Below are 15,440 nucleotides of genomic sequence, written 5' to 3'. Positions count from 1 at the left end.
CTGCAGCTGATGGTTTCCTACTTCAGATCCTTCCGCTGGGGCCTGGATGAACAAATGAGGCCATTCTCACACACACACACACACACACATATGTATGTATGTGTGTGTTCATTTATCAAAATATATATTTTCATGCAAAGAAAAATGAAAATGGGGCAGAAAAGTGGAAGAGGCAGAAATGGGTAAAGGGTAGACGATAAAGAAATGGCTAAATTGACTGCTTTGATTAAAAAAACTATAATTAATTTACTTAGAAACCACTTTTGGGCTTTGTGTTTGAGGTGGAACAAAAGGAATTTTGATTTTGGGTTTTTGCTGATTAGATAGGTTTGCTGTTATAGAGATGGCTAGTATATAAAGGTTAAAGGTTCCCGCACACATACTTGCTAGTCGTTTCTGGCTCTAGGGGGCGGTGCTCATCTCCTTTACAAAGCCGAAGAACCAGCGCTGTCCGAAGACGTCTCCGTGGTCATGTGGTAGGCATGACTAAACGCCAAAGGCACACGGAACGCTATTATCTTCCCACCTATTTTTCTACTTGCATTTTTACATGCTTTCAAACTGCTAGGTTGGCAGAAGCTGGGACAAGTAACGGAAGCTCACTCCATTACGCGGGGTTAGGGATTCGAACCGCCGAACTGCCGACCTTTCTGTTCGACAAGGTCAGCGTCTTAGCCACTGAGCCGCCGTGTCCCTGGCTAGTATATATTATTATGCAAAAGTTAAAAAAAAATGAGGTTGTATGTTATTATCTTATTCTACTCCATCAAAGTCAAAACGTCAATGCTTTCTTTTTTCTTCTCTCCCAAACAAGGGTCTTTTCAACACAATGGGTTTCAAAATGGAACAATGGAAAATGAAAGACTCCGACAATCTGAATTCTCTTTCCAGTAAATATCATGCAACCCCTTGACCGATAGCTACTCGTTGGTCCCAAGTACAGACAGTCCTGTTCTTACAACAGTTCATTTAGTGAACAGTTACTTTATAACTGAAAAAAATGACTTATTGTACACCATTGTAGCATCTCCACATGATCTGGTCACATGATCATTATTCAGATACTCGACAATTGACTCATATTTATGACCTTTGCAGTATCCTGGGATCATGTGATAATCTTTTATGACCTCCCGACAAGCAAAGTCAGCGGAGAAGCCAGATGCACTTAACAATTGTAGCAAGAAAGGTCGTAAAATGGGACAAAACTCACTTAACAAATGTCTCACTTAGCAACAGAAATGTTGGGCTCAATTATGGTCGTAAGTCAAGGACTACCTGTAGTCTCTTCTCTATGAGTGCTTTTATTAGATGCATGAACTCATGTTTTTGTTCTTATGCAATGAATCATTTTTCCTATCTGATTTAGCATGCCTGAAATGTAAGAACAAATGTAAAAACATGGGCTGTCTTTGGATTTTTCTGCAATGCAAAGATAATCTCATCTGTTCGGTTTATGAATCAGAGTGTCTTACACCTCTGCTTGTCATTTACATGAAGTATAAAATGTTAGTTTTATATGCACTGTGTTTCTGACTGCATCAGAATGGAATTATTTGCATTCAACATAAGAGGTTGATCTATGTGATACAGAGACATTGGTCTCTGGCACAACTAATCTGTCAGAACTAATCCTTCCATTCTCCCCTCCAGCGTCCAGCCAGAACTTTGAGGTTTCTTGGATGAGAAAGGAAACGTCTTCTTCCTCAAGAGAAGTGAAACATTTTTCTCCTTTCTTTCTTCTTCCTCTTTTCTGACATGCCTATTAGTGTACATTGAAACTGTTAATAAAGTTATTATTCTATTCTATTCTATTCTATTCTATTCTATTCTATTCTATTCTATTCTATTCTATCCCATCCCATCCTTTCTCAACAGAACTGAAGAAGCTTCTTGGACGCGAAGCGAAATATTTTCCTTTCTATCTTTTTCCTCTTTTCTAAATCTACTAGTGTTTCTCAACAATACGGCCTTAGGAAGGCCCAGCATGTTTTGGGCTAAATCATTAAGCCTCCCCAAATAGGCCTAAATGCCTAGGTACCGGTGGCAGGATTCCTTGTCCTACATTCAAAGTGACAATAATTTTTTCTATGTCTAAGTTATTATTCTATTCTATTCCATTCTATCCTATTCTATCCTATTTTTCTCAACAGAACTAAAGAAGCTTCTTGGATGAGAAGCGAAACATCTTCTTTCTTTCTTTTTCCTCTTTTCTGAAATGCCTACTAGTGTACATTCAAAGTGACAATAAAGTTATGATTCTATTCTATTCTATTCTATTCTATTCTATTCTATTCCTATTTTTTCTCAACAGAACTAAAGAACCTTCTTGGAAGAGAAGTGAATCATCTTCTCCCTTTCTTTCTTTTTCCTCTTTTCTGAAATGCCGACTAGTGTACATTCAAAGTGACAATAAAGTTATGATTCTATTCTATTGTATTCTATTCCATTCTATCCTGTTCTACCCTATTTTTTCTCAACAGAACTAAAGAAGCTTCTTCCTGTTTTCTGACATGCCTATTAGTGTACATTCAAAGTGACAATACAGTTATTATTCTATTCTATTCTATTCTATTCTATTCTATTCTATTCTATTCTATTCTATTCTATTCTTCCTCAACAGAACAGAATAGGCTCTTCTTGGGATGAGAAGCGAAACACCTTCAAGGAAAAAAGAAAGTCCAGTTTGCCTCTTGAAAAAAAAAAAAAAAGCACCTTTGGGGGACCAAGAGCTACAAATATTCTCTTTTATGACAGGCAGGCAGGCAGTCCCTCAGAAGCGCGCCTCAACAGCCAAGCGAAGGATGTAGGTAGGTGTGTGTGTTTCCGCCGCAGCATTTTTAGATCTTGGCCTCCACCGCGCGCGCCCTCCAGGCGGCCGGGTAGGGGTGTGAGGGGGAAAATAGCTGAGCGCGCTCCCGCGTGCGGCCCGTCCTCTGGGCCGCGCGCCAGCTTTCGTCTCCTCTCCCGTCCTCCTCCGCTCGCTCGGCCGCCGGAGCGCTCAGGAGGAGGAGCCACCGCAGCAATGAGCTCCCTTGCGGGGGGAGGAGGAGGAGGAGGCTGAGCCGCCCCGCAGCCGGCTCTTCTTTCCTTCCCCTGTTCCCCCCCTCCCGGGAAGCGGCTTGCTCTGCGCTCCGCTCTCTCTGCCTCTCGGTTTTGTTTTGTTTTTGCTTTCCACCCCCTTTTTTTTCCTCCTCCCCTCTTTTTTTTTCCCCCCCTTTTTCTTTCTTTCTTTCCTTTTTGCACCCACTTTGCTGGCGCTCCCCAGCAGCAAGCAAGCAAGCAAGCAAGCAAGCAAGGGCGGCGGGAGCTTCGATTGCAACCCCGGGGAGAAGAGCCGCTGCTTTGCAAAACTCGGCCTGGGGGTCCCCCTCCCCAATCCCTCTTTCCCGACCACCCCCACCAAAAGAAACCGCGATCTTCCGCCCCCAAAGGACAACGAAGCGCCCCACCACCACAATCCACACCCACCATGGCGAAATGAACCTCCCCGCCAACGCCGCCTCTGCCTCTCTTTCTCCCGGCTCTCTAAGATGGAGCAAGCAGCAAACTAACAAAGAAACAAGCCAGCTTGGGCCTTGGTGGGAACCAACCATCATGCTAGTTTAATGGACCGAATGCCGGCCGGTTGCAACGGAGATTTTTACAGCTTTGCAGAGGAGGTGAGCACGGCTGGACGCGCAAAAGAAAAAGCTATTGTGTTAAGATTATTATTACTATTATCAACATTATATACTTTATTCATTAAACATGAAACTCAGTCAACTGAACATTCAAAAATGCATCTATTGTTGTTATTATTGGTTAATCTTTAGTGAGATTCACATCCTTTGGAGCTGGTTGGTATCTCAACATCTTGAGTCCTAACCAATTATTATTATTTTAATTCATTAAACTTGAAACTCAACTGAACATTCAAAAATGCATCTATTATTATTATTACTATTACTATTGTTAGTATTAGTATTATTAGTATTATTAGTATTCATATTAGTATTATTATATACTTTATTGTTTAAACATGAAACAGTCAACTGAACATTCAAAAATGTATCACATTTTTGTTGTTATTATTATTATTATTTGCAAGTTAGGAGTTTTCTGAAATAAATTCGTCCTGGCTGGCTCTTCTCTGCCGGGCGATTTCTTTCGGGCGGCTTCGATGGCAACGGAGGCATTTATTTATAAAAAAAAATACATGATTTGCTTAGTGGTTTTTTTTTTTCCAGATCAGGTTGTATATAATAGGGAACAATGCCTTTATTTTTATTTTATTTGGGGGCGGGGGGAATGCTCTCCAAAACGCAATCCGAGGGACGCATCTCTTTGCCACGAATTGCTCTGTCCTCTGACATACTCAAATCTTTTTATAAATGCACTTTTGAGGGTTTGGTTTTTTTTTTTAAGTTCGGGCCTGTATTTTGCAACCCTTGTTGCAACCTGGACGGGCCGAGGGAGGGCCCCGTTTTGCAAACACAACCGTTTTGCAATCTAGGCCGCCGTTCCATTTTGCAAGCCTTTTGTTTTTGTTTTTGTTTTGCAAGGGTTGTGGTTTTTATTTTGCACGGAAGAAACCTTGCTTTTCTCGAAGCGGGACAGCGCAAAAGGCACACTTGATTTCCCTGTGCGCGGTTGCTTTGTGGGGTTTCTTTTTTTGGGGGGGATGTTTGAGCTTTTAAAAGCAAGGCCGGGGCTCAAAAGCTCTCCTTGTGTTGTGTTGTTGTTGTTTGCGTAGATGCATGCGGGGACCCGGGTATTGAGATCACCGAGCTTTGCCATAGAAACGGCCGGCGGGAGGGTTGCAACGGCGTTGCAAAAGGCGGTGCTGGCTATTGAGATACTGCAGTGGGCCGCGATGGGAACCGGGCCCTGAGAATTTCGGCGGGTTTGTTTGGGCGGGGAGCGGGGGAGGGAGGGCGAGCGCAGCCCCCAAGTGTCGCACGGGACTTCTTGTAACGGTGCAAAAGTGACTGTGCAAAGATGACGCTTCGGGTGGTTTCTCTCGAAATGCTTCTTTTTGTTTCGTTGGTTGGTTCGTTTGTTTTTAAGTGACCTGCTCAAGTTTGCCTGCCTGGGATTGAGATTGAAGAGTCATTTTGCACCGAGGGCCTTTGGAAGGGTTTCTGTAGAACTCCCGCAGGGGGACGAAAACATTTCAAAATAAATAAATAAATAGATAAATAAGGCAGTTCGAATGTTATTGTAAAACCCCCATCCTGCTGCTTATGAGATTCAGGTTTCCTTATTATGTCCAGTTTTCTTTCTTTCTTTCTTTCTTTCTTTCTTTCTTTCTTTCTTTCTTTCTTTCTTTCTTTCTTTCTTTCTTTCTTTCTTTCTTTCTTTCTTTCTTTCTTCTCCTTTCTTCCTTTTTCTTTTCCTTTTTTAATTATTTTGTTCATTCTTTTTTCCTTCTTTCTCTTCCTTTTCCTTCTTTTATTAACCTTCCGTCCTTCCTTTCTCATTTCTTTAATTCTTTTTTCCTTCTTTCCTCTTCTTTTCCTTCTCTTTTTTCTTTTCCTTCCTTAATTCTTTAATCTTTCTTGCTTTCTTTCCTTTTCTTCCTTTTCCTTCCTTCCTTCCTTCCTTCCTTCCGACATCATGGCCTAGCATAGTCTTGCAAATAAATGCACAAAGCTGCATTTGGCAGATCGGATCTCCCCCCTCAGCAATTGCCCTGGAGGTCGGAGCCATGGCTTCAATGATGGGCTTCCTTTGACATCTCTTCTTTCCTTCTGAAAGAAAAAAACCTAAACCAGATTTGCTAAGGTGGTTTACAAAACCTTAAACCTTTTGATCAATAGTACACTATTTTGCAACTAGCCAGGAGCAAAGGGGACTGTTGGCAGGTTGGGGCCACTCCTCTTGAAAAGGTGCCCTGCTGGGTAAGTTTGACACAGTTTATGGCACAAGTGGCCAAGGCCTCAAGGGGTGTGTCGGGCTGGACGTGTCAGTGACCATAATGTGCATGGATCTGGGCCAACCCAAAGACAGATCTTATTGCACGGGGTGTTGAGTGACATGCATAAGCCTCTGCCAAATATTAACTAAAAAAAGAAAAGTCCTGGCTGGGATTGAGGCCTTGTTGCCAAAACTGATCATTGGATGCCAAGCGATTATTTAATGTGACTTTTTCTGTTCATTTGTGTGAAGTTCAAGGAAAGGAAAGAGCAAGTGAATGTTTGCCCTGAAGTGTTTATGCTGAGCATTGGTTGCACCAATTCGTACAGAGTTCACATTGGAGAAAAGAGCTAGTACAGACATGTTACTTTTGAGAGTGGTGTGCTCCTCACAAGACTATAGAAAATGCCCCAAATGTAACATCATACATCGCATACAATTCTCCATGGCCCTCTAGATCAGAGGTCTTGAAACTTGGCAACTTTAAGACTTGTGGACTTCAACTCCCAGACTTCTCCAGCCAGCATAGTCCACAAGTCTTAAAGTTGCCAAGTTTGGAGACCCCTGTGCTAGATTCACTAGCAACTTCTCTCTCCTCCCAAAGTTTCTGGCACTTACTGAATTGAATTCTTTATTGGCCTAGTGTGATTGGACATATAGGGAATTTGTCTCCAGTGCATCTCAGTGTATCTACCTACAACAACCAAGGGACAGATAATAAATCATAAATCATGCTTATAATCATTAATCATAAGATACAAACCAAGTGATAAAGGATAAGATATCAGTAGGAGAAGATAAGGAGGGAAGACGAGAAATGAGAAAGGTGATTAGAGCAAGACATCTTACTACATTGATAAATTGCTTAAACCTAAGACTGTGCTTTGGGAATTAGGTGTTACAGAGTGATGTGGCATGAGGGAAAACAACTGCCTTTGAGTCTAGTTGTTTTGGCATTCAATGCCCTGTAGTGGCCCTCTGAGAAAAGCAGTTAAAACAGATTACGCTTTGTGCACAATTATTAGGCAAGTTGTATTTTTGAGGATTAATTTTATTATTAAACAAACCACAGTGCTCTTGGTCAATCCAAAACATTAATAAACCTAAAAACCTGAATATTTAAGAAAGTAAAAGTTGAGGGATTGGTTTTTCTGTGTACAATTATTGAGCAACTATTAGTGTGCAGAATTTTTACAGTAACTAAATGAAAAACAAATTTTTTCCCATTTCACTTGTTTGTTTCCATCTATTAAAGTGAGAATAATAAGCAAACAACTCAAAATGTACAAATAAGCATTTCTGACATTAAAAAAAAAACAGTGACCAATATAGCCACCCTTCTTTTCATAACACTCATAAGCCTTCCCATTCATGGAGTCTGTCAGTTTCTTGATGTGTCAGCAACCAAAACCTCCCAGACACTGTTTAGAGAGGTGTACTGTTTTCCTTCACCATGAATCGAGAAGTTGTTTGAAAATGACTGTTGAAATCTCACACACGTGGGTGGTGACAACATATTAGTATTTGGTGAGGAAACTTAAGTCAGAAAAATTTCATGTTCCTTCCGGTGACTGGGAGCATCAAGACAAATTGTGCAAAATGATAAAAAAAAATGCTGAATAACTTGTGTGGAGAAGAAAAGCAGGTTGTTGTAAGAGTGTGTAACTTGTGACGTCTCTCACACTTAGGATGGTTGCAGCAGCCTCAGGGATATCACATGATAAAAATGAACTTTGAACTTTGTCACTAAACAAGCTATTGTAAGCCAAGGACTTACCTGTATAACACTCCCAATTCTTTAATATATATCAGTTTAGAAGTTCTGGCTGTGAAGGTGTCTGCAAAATCAGCCAGAAATATTATTTGTTCAACCTGAAATACCTCCTATTGTGTCTCACTGCAGCAGTCTGAAACTTGTAGGCTAGGTAAGCAAAGCCTTTTGCTTAGTGAAGTTTGCTCCAAGATTGATATTCACAAATTTTTCTTTCTCATGTTCTTTCTGGTTTTCAGCAGTTCTGAGAGAATTTAAAGATTTCCTTAAAGATTATATTGCCAAATATGAAAATAATACCCTGAAAGATTATCCTTTGACCATTTGCTCCAGAGCCGTAAATCTATATGAGAACAAAATATTTAATCTTTCCAAACATTTGCTTATTTATCCATTCTGGCAATTTTTCACTTGCCACAGTCAAGATATTTCAAAGGGTTATAATCAGAATGATAAAATATCAGTGGTACAAGTAAAATTACATAAGAACAAACAATCCTCCCAAATGCAATGACGGGAAAAATATAAAAACAATGTCAATAAGTCATACAAACAAGTGGGGACATCTATAATTCAAAAACTCTCTTAAAGCATTAGGTTTTGAAGAATGTTCTGACACCTAACAAAATAAGAGCAGGTAAGGATATAAAGGTGCAGAGAATCTCATAGAATTGATGCTACTGTAAAAAAGCAGGATTTGTGGCTAACTAGTCCCAGCAGAATGGAGAGCCACTAATAATTTTATACTAGAGGTGGAGAGGTCAACCTTGGTTGGAAAATATGGTCTTGTAGATCTTGGTGTTTGCTATTATGGCCAAGTATGTTGTGACCACGGTAACCTGAAGGGTGTCTGGAAATTTTCCAGTCCCATGTTAAATATTTGCTGAACTGTTAAGGGATAAATGAAGGCCAGACCAATCTGCGTGTGTATGTCCACTTAAGCTCTTCTTTGCATTCCGTGAATTAGCTAAGTAGCAACTCACTCCAGTTCAGTCTTTAAAAATGGCCTATGGTGATAAGTTACAATAATGATTCTAAATGTAAACCCAGTTCCCTCCTTGCTGGGCAGATGTGGATCAGCATATAGCAGGACCTGCAGATAAATGCATGCATTTGGATTTTGTTTCAAAACCATTTTGAAGTTTGGGGTTTAGTTATAAATACTTCCATGTAGCTTTTCATAGAAATCTGCTTAAAAAATTATGCCTCTTAAGAAAATTAACAACCGACTTAGTGTTCCTTTCAACATCAAAGCAAAGATGCAAGGAAAATTTGTATTTCCTAAGATGATGGCAGTTGTATTTTCTGATCAAGATTATGTCCTTTCACAGAATCGTCCAGTTGGAAGAAACTCAAGGATCATTTAGTCCAGGCTTGTCCAACCCGCGGCCCATGGGCCGCATGCGGCCCAGGTCGCCTCATAATGCGGCCCAATGCCCACCCCAACCTTCATGAAAGATCCAGCGAGGAGGAGGAGGAGAGGCAGGGGCGAGGCGAGCAACAGAAAAGGCGGGCAGCCGCAGCCCAAAAGTCCCGCCCCGCCACCTCCTGCTGTTGCCGCCGCCGCTGCCACTGCTGCTGCTTCTGCCCCTGCTGCCGCTGCTGCTTCTGCCCCCGCGCCGCTGCTTCTGCCCCGCCGCCGCGCTGCTGCTTCTGCCCCCCCCCACCGCCGCTGCTGCATTTGCAGGAGAGGTAGGCGCGAGGCGGGGCGAGGCGAGCAACAGAAAAGGCGGGCAGCCGCAGCCCAAAAGTCCCGCCCGCCACCTGCTGTTGCCGCCGCTGCCGCTGCTGCCACCGCTGCTGCTTCTGCCCGCCACCGCTGCTTCTGCCCCCCCGCCGCCACCACCGCTGCTGCATTTGCAGGAGGAGAGGTAGGCGCGAGGCGGCCGAGCTTTCTTCCCCCTCCCCCCCTGCAAAATTTGGCGGAAAATTATAAAATAAAAAATAAATAATTTTTAATAAATAATTAATAATAAATAATAATATTTTTTTTATTTTATTAATTTAATTTAATTTAATTTAATTTAATTTAATTTAATTTAATTTAATTTAATTTAATTTAATTATTTAATTTAATTTAATTTAATTTAATTATTTAATTTAATTTAATTAATTATTTAATTTAATTATGTGCGGCCCAAACCAAATTTTCATCTTCTAATGTGGCCCAGGGAAGGTGAAAGGTTGGACACCCCTGTTTAGTCCAACCCTCTGCAGTCTCCAGAAAGCCAGTTAGTTTGTTCTCAAGAGGTGATGTCTAGCTTTTTATTAAAGATCTCCAGAGATTGAGAACCCACAACTTGCCTGTGTTGGATATTTTTTACATTCAGAAATCTTTAAATAAAAACTAGATACCTGCAAGCTATACCCATTATTCAGTCAGAATAGACCTCTAGCCCTTCTTTTCTCTACTGGCCATACCCTTCAACCATTCTTTGTATGTTTTTGTCTCCGGGCCTTTGCACTTTTTCCAAAGTCTCAACATCTTTTTTTGTAATGTGACCAAAACTGGATGCAGTATTCCAGGTGTGATCTTCCTAAAGCTTTATAAAGCAGTACTAATACTTCACGTGATTTTGATTCTATTCATTATTTCATTATTAGCTTGATACCCATGCTTCGCTACAAAACTATGGTCGGGCTTAGTTTTTGGGGAGGAAAATAAGGGGGAAAAAAACAAATTCTGCTTGTGCCTACCAGCATCCATCAGTATTCATCTGGCTAACATCCTGTCAGTGTGAGAGAGTTGCAGGCTGTTTGGAAAATAAAAAAAATATTTTCTGTGTAAGTAAGAAGGAGACAGCAAGGAGCCTGGGCGTGGCTTAGCTCAACTGTTCTGTACTAAAGCTTCTTGGTGCTGGGAAAGTGAAAGTGAAACTCCTGCTTGTGTTTTGCATTTGGAACAGATTTCTTTTCATGTGGGAAGGGGGAATAGAACTCCTTAGCATCAGAGTGTGTTAATAATAATATATGAAACTCTAATGCTCTTATGGTCGTTTTGAAAAATCCTTTCTTAGCACCTAGGAGCCAAGAGGAACATAAGTGCCAAATTTCAAGTTTGTAGGCTTTACGGTTCTGGAGATTTTGTGATGATACATGAGTGGTATTTTGCTTTTGTATATATAGATTTCTAGTCTTGCTATCTATGGCAACGGAAGAGGCTTCTTGACCATCTTCCAGTATAGCGCCTGTTGTGGGGAGATAACAGAATAACAGTTGGAAGGGACCTTGGAGGTCTTCTAGTCAACCCTGTGTTCAGGCAGGAAATCCTATTTCATTCCTGATCAAATGGCTGTCCAGTCTTTTGAAAGCCTCCGGTGATGGAGCCACCCACAACAGCTGTTCCCCTGATTAATTGTTTTTATTTTTTATTTTATTTTATTTGGTTTGTCAACAGCTTACAAGATAATAGGTATAAGTAAAAACATAGTTATGAATACATGGATACATATAAGAAAAAGAAAAGAAACAATAGGACAGGGAGGGTAGGCACGTTGGTGCGCTTATGCTCGCCCCCTGCAGACCTCTTAGGAAGGGGGTGAGGTCAATAGTAGACAGTCTAAGTTTAAAGTTTTTGGGGTTTGGGGAAGAAACCACAGAGTCAGGTAGAGTATTACAGACATTGACCCCTCTGTTGCTGAAGTCGTATTTCCTGCAATCAAGTTTGGTGCGATTAACCTTGAGTTTGTATCTATTGTTTGCTCTTATGGTTGAAGCTGAAGTATTCATTGACTGGTAGGACATTGCAATGTATGATTTTATATACTACGCTTAGATCGGACTGAAGGTGGCGTAGTTCTAGGTTTTCTAGGTCTGGAATTTCAAGTCTGGTGGCATAAGGTATTCTGTTACGAGTAGAGGAGTGGAGAACTCTTCTTGTGAAATATTTCTGGACTTTCTCAACTGTGTTAGTATCAGATACGTAATGTGGGTTCCAGACTGATGAGCTGTATTCGAGTATTGGTCTAGCAAATGTTTTGTATGCTCTAGTTAGTAGTGTAATATTACCAGAGAAAAAGCTACGTAGGATTAGGTTAACAACTCTTAATGCCTTTTTGGCTATGTAGTTACAGTGGGCTCCAGCACTTAGATCATTAGAGATGAGTACCCCAAGATCCTTGACAGAGTTTGAATCATCAACAAGGTCTTGACTATTCAGCCTGTATGTTTGTTTGTTGTCCCTGTCAGGAAAATTTTTCTTCATTTTAGTTTGAATTTCTCCTTGATTAGTTTATTAATTGATTTATTAGTTAGAGATAGATCTCTCAGGAAGAACAGCATTCTCAGATATATACAAATAGTCCTTGACTTATGACTGATGGTTTAATGGCCGTTAGAACTTATGGCAGACCCCCTCAAAAGCTGCATACCACCTGGTCCCTAAATTACTGGCTGCTGCGGTTCCCCTGCAGTTAGTTGTTCACCCTTACAAGTGACCTCAGGGATGCTGTAGGGCCCCCCCTCACTTATCTCCTCCCCCAATAGGTCCCCGTATGCCTTTAAATTCCATGTTGGGGTGAGAATCAGGCCTAAGGCTAGTGGTGACCCAGTGAAAGTGTGGAAAGGCCTGTGGGGACTTGAGGGGAAGTGTCTCATGGGGTCAGGAGAGGCCTTGGAAGGTGTGGGGCAGGTCAGTCTGCTTATGACATGCCTCTCCCCCCCCCCCCAGGCACCCTGTGCTTCACTTAATGACCCACATGTTCATTTAATGCAGGGGTCTTCAAACTTGATAGCTTTAAGACTTATGGACTTCAACTCCAGGAATTCCTCCTCCAGTCATGTTAGCTCAGGAATTCTGGGAGTTGAAGTCCACAAGTCTTAAACTTGCCAAGTTTGAAGACCTTTGATTTAATTATTCATTGAGGAGAGCTGCAATGGGTGGGAGGGGGAAATCATTCATCAATATGCTTCCTTTAATGGCCTGGCGACATGAGACCATAATGGGGCAGGCCCCATTACAGTCGTATCTCGAGGTCTACCTGTACATGGCATTAAATGCCTTCTGTTCAAAGTCATGTGGCAGTTTTATTTTGTGGAGAGGGGGTGGTGAGTTCCAAACTGTAATCATAGAAGCAAAGTTATCTAAAAGAGCACGATACCCTCCCCAGTGCAGAAATGACAGATGGCCGGTCTCTGTTTGAAGTCCTCCTATGAACAGGAGTCCACCTTCTCTTAACGATATTTCATGGTTGAATGAATCTTAGGAATTTTTTCCTGGTATCCAGCGTAAATGTACTTGCAATTTAAACTCCTTTATCTTCTGGAACAGCGTTGAACAATTTCTCCCTGCTTTCTACATGACAATTCTTCGGATACTTGGAGACATCTGTGACTCCTTGATGTCTCCAGGCTAAACATGTCCATGTAGGAGAAAAGCAGGCAGAGCTAAGGGGGCGGGATCAAGCATGTCATCAGCTTAGAGTTGTTACATTGCCACAAACATCCCAAGTCCAACTTTGCTTGGATTCTAATGGCCCTCATCTGGTGCCAATTTAGGATTGAACTTGCGTTGACTAGATAAAGCTTGAGCATTACATGTTTGAATTGCAACTTAATGTATGATCCTGATCTTTTGCATATGACAATCCGCTGTAAATATGGACTGGTTGCCAAGCACCCAAAATGCAAACACATGATCCAGCAGAGGGCTGTTAGAACTGTGAAATCCGAGTTGTATCTTTTTGGGGGGAAGGGGTCCATCATAACTCAAGGTAGCCTTACTTAGGATGTCTGCAGTCCATCCAATCATTCTTCGTATGTTTCATAAAACATACGAAGAACAATTGCAGGAATTGGGTATAGCTAGTCTAATGAAAAGAAGGACTAGAGGGGACATGATAGCAGTCTTCCAGTATTTGAGGAGCTGCCACAAAGAAGGGGCAGTCAAATTATTTTCCAAACCACCGGAAGGCAGGACAAGAAACAATATATGGAAACTAATCAAGGAGGGAAGCAACCTGGAATTAAGGAGAAACTTCCTAACAGTGAGGACAATTAACCAGTGGAACAGCTTTGCCTTCAGAAGTTGTGGATGATTCATGCCGGGGAGGTTTTGAAGAAGAGACTGGATAGCAACTTGTCTGAAATACCGTTTCTCCAACAATACGGCCTCCCCCAATAGGAAGTCCCAGCATGTTTTATAGGCATGAAATGAAATTAAGCCCCTCCCCCCAAATTAAGGCCTATATTAAAACATGCAAATGGGGGGGATGGGGGGGAATGGTTGCACACCCGGATATGGTGCTGCCTGCATTGACCCCGATACGAAGTGCCCCACCAACGCCGAGGTCAACATCCAAGCTGTCGCCGCCCGCCCGCCTGAACATGCAAGGGAGGGGGAATTAAGTCACCCCCGAAAAGATGGCCTAGCCATTTTTTCAGGGCTCAAAAAAAAATAAGACCCGGCCTTATTATATGAAAAACACGGTAGTATAGGATCTTGTGCTTGAGCAGGGGGCTGGACTAGAAGACCTCCAAGGTCCCTTCCAGCTCTATTCTGATTGATCGAACCCTATTGTGAAGCCAACCATGCTGGTCATTATCGTACCTCATGGTAGCAAATTTCAATGTTAAGTTACACATTGTGTAAAAAGTATATTTCCTTTTGTGTGTCTGATTCTTCCAAGGTCCAGTTTCATTGGATGTCCTCACTTAAATTAAGACTAAGGAAGAAGAGATTGAAGAAGAAATTAGTGGAAGAATGGGGTGCTATGCAAACTATTTGGCCGAAAAAGCAGAATTAGCTATAATCTGAGCTGTAGGGTTGTTCTTCAGAATCGCAGCTCTTGTGGAATGTATTTTATGCAGCCTCGTCACATAACACTTAGACACGCTGGGCACATTTTCCCTCCTCCTCCATTTCCCATTATTGGCTCACAGAAATGACAGCATAAATCTCTCGAGTGAACGTTAATATTTTGTGTGGGTGAGGGTTTTTTCCCTCCCCAGTGACAGCTCTTGTGTTTAGCATCACATTCACGTCCATCAAATGGGATTAAAATGCTGCATCTTTCAAAAAAAAAAAATAAAAAAATTTCCAGCCCTTTTCTGGTTCAGGTAGCCTCACTTTATGACAGGTCACCTAGCGAATGTTCAAAGCTACAACAGGCCCTCCCAGAAGCTACTTGCGACCCATGTCTCCAGGAAGTGGAGCATGGGTTGTCTCACGGGATGGGGGAGGCCTTGGAGGCACCCCATCCGCACCCCTGAGGCACCCTGTGCTTTGCTTAATGACTCCTGTATTCATTCATTGGCAAGAACAGGTATGGGGAGATCATTAAGGGAGATGCTTCATTTAACAGTCATTGTGACACAAGACCGTAATGGGTAGCAATAGCCCTTAGACTTATATACCGCTTCACAGTGCTTCACAGTCTTCTCTAAGCAGTTTACAGAGTCAGCTTCTTGCCCCCCCAACAATCTGGGTCCACATTTTACCCACCTCAGAAGGATGGAAGGCTGAGTCACCCTGGAGCCTGGTGAGATTCGAACTGCTGAATTGCAGGTAGCTGGCAGTCAGCAGAAGTGGCCTGCATACTGCACTCTTAAGCACTGCGCCACCACGGATGTATACGGGTACGTTCCCTTACGGTCATATCTCGAGGACTACCAGCGTATGGAATTAAACACATTCTATTCAAAGTCATATAATAGCAGTTTTATTTTGCTGTGTATCCGAATTCGTCATAGAATCAGTTCTGGAGTTCCAACAGCTGCACAAAACAGTCACATTTTGAGCATTTGGTTCGCCTTTACAGTTCATTTCAGTATT

The 15,440-nt window shown here is 41.9% G+C and overlaps 1 protein-coding gene across 2 annotated transcripts in view; it reads left to right on the top strand.

Annotated features, from left to right (window-relative positions):
- Window positions 1–3,123: 3,123 nt before the first annotated feature.
- Window positions 3,124–15,440, top strand: part of CCNI (cyclin I) — a 59,657-nt gene continuing 47,340 nt past the window's right edge. For both annotated transcript variants that reach the window (XM_087962748.1, XM_026676463.2), the window contains exon 1: window positions 3,124–3,662. The gene's annotated coding sequence lies outside the window, so the exon portion shown is untranslated. The remainder of the gene's footprint in view (window positions 3,663–15,440) is intronic.

This window comes from Notechis scutatus, chromosome 4 (assembly GCF_049901735.1).
Source record: "Notechis scutatus isolate UNSWTSFEM ecotype Mainland chromosome 4, rNotScu1.2, whole genome shotgun sequence".
Classification (NCBI taxonomy): Eukaryota; Metazoa; Chordata; class Lepidosauria; order Squamata; family Elapidae; genus Notechis; species Notechis scutatus.
The sequence above is the reverse complement of the archived record's forward strand: the minus strand, read 5'-3'. Positions and strand labels throughout refer to the sequence as shown.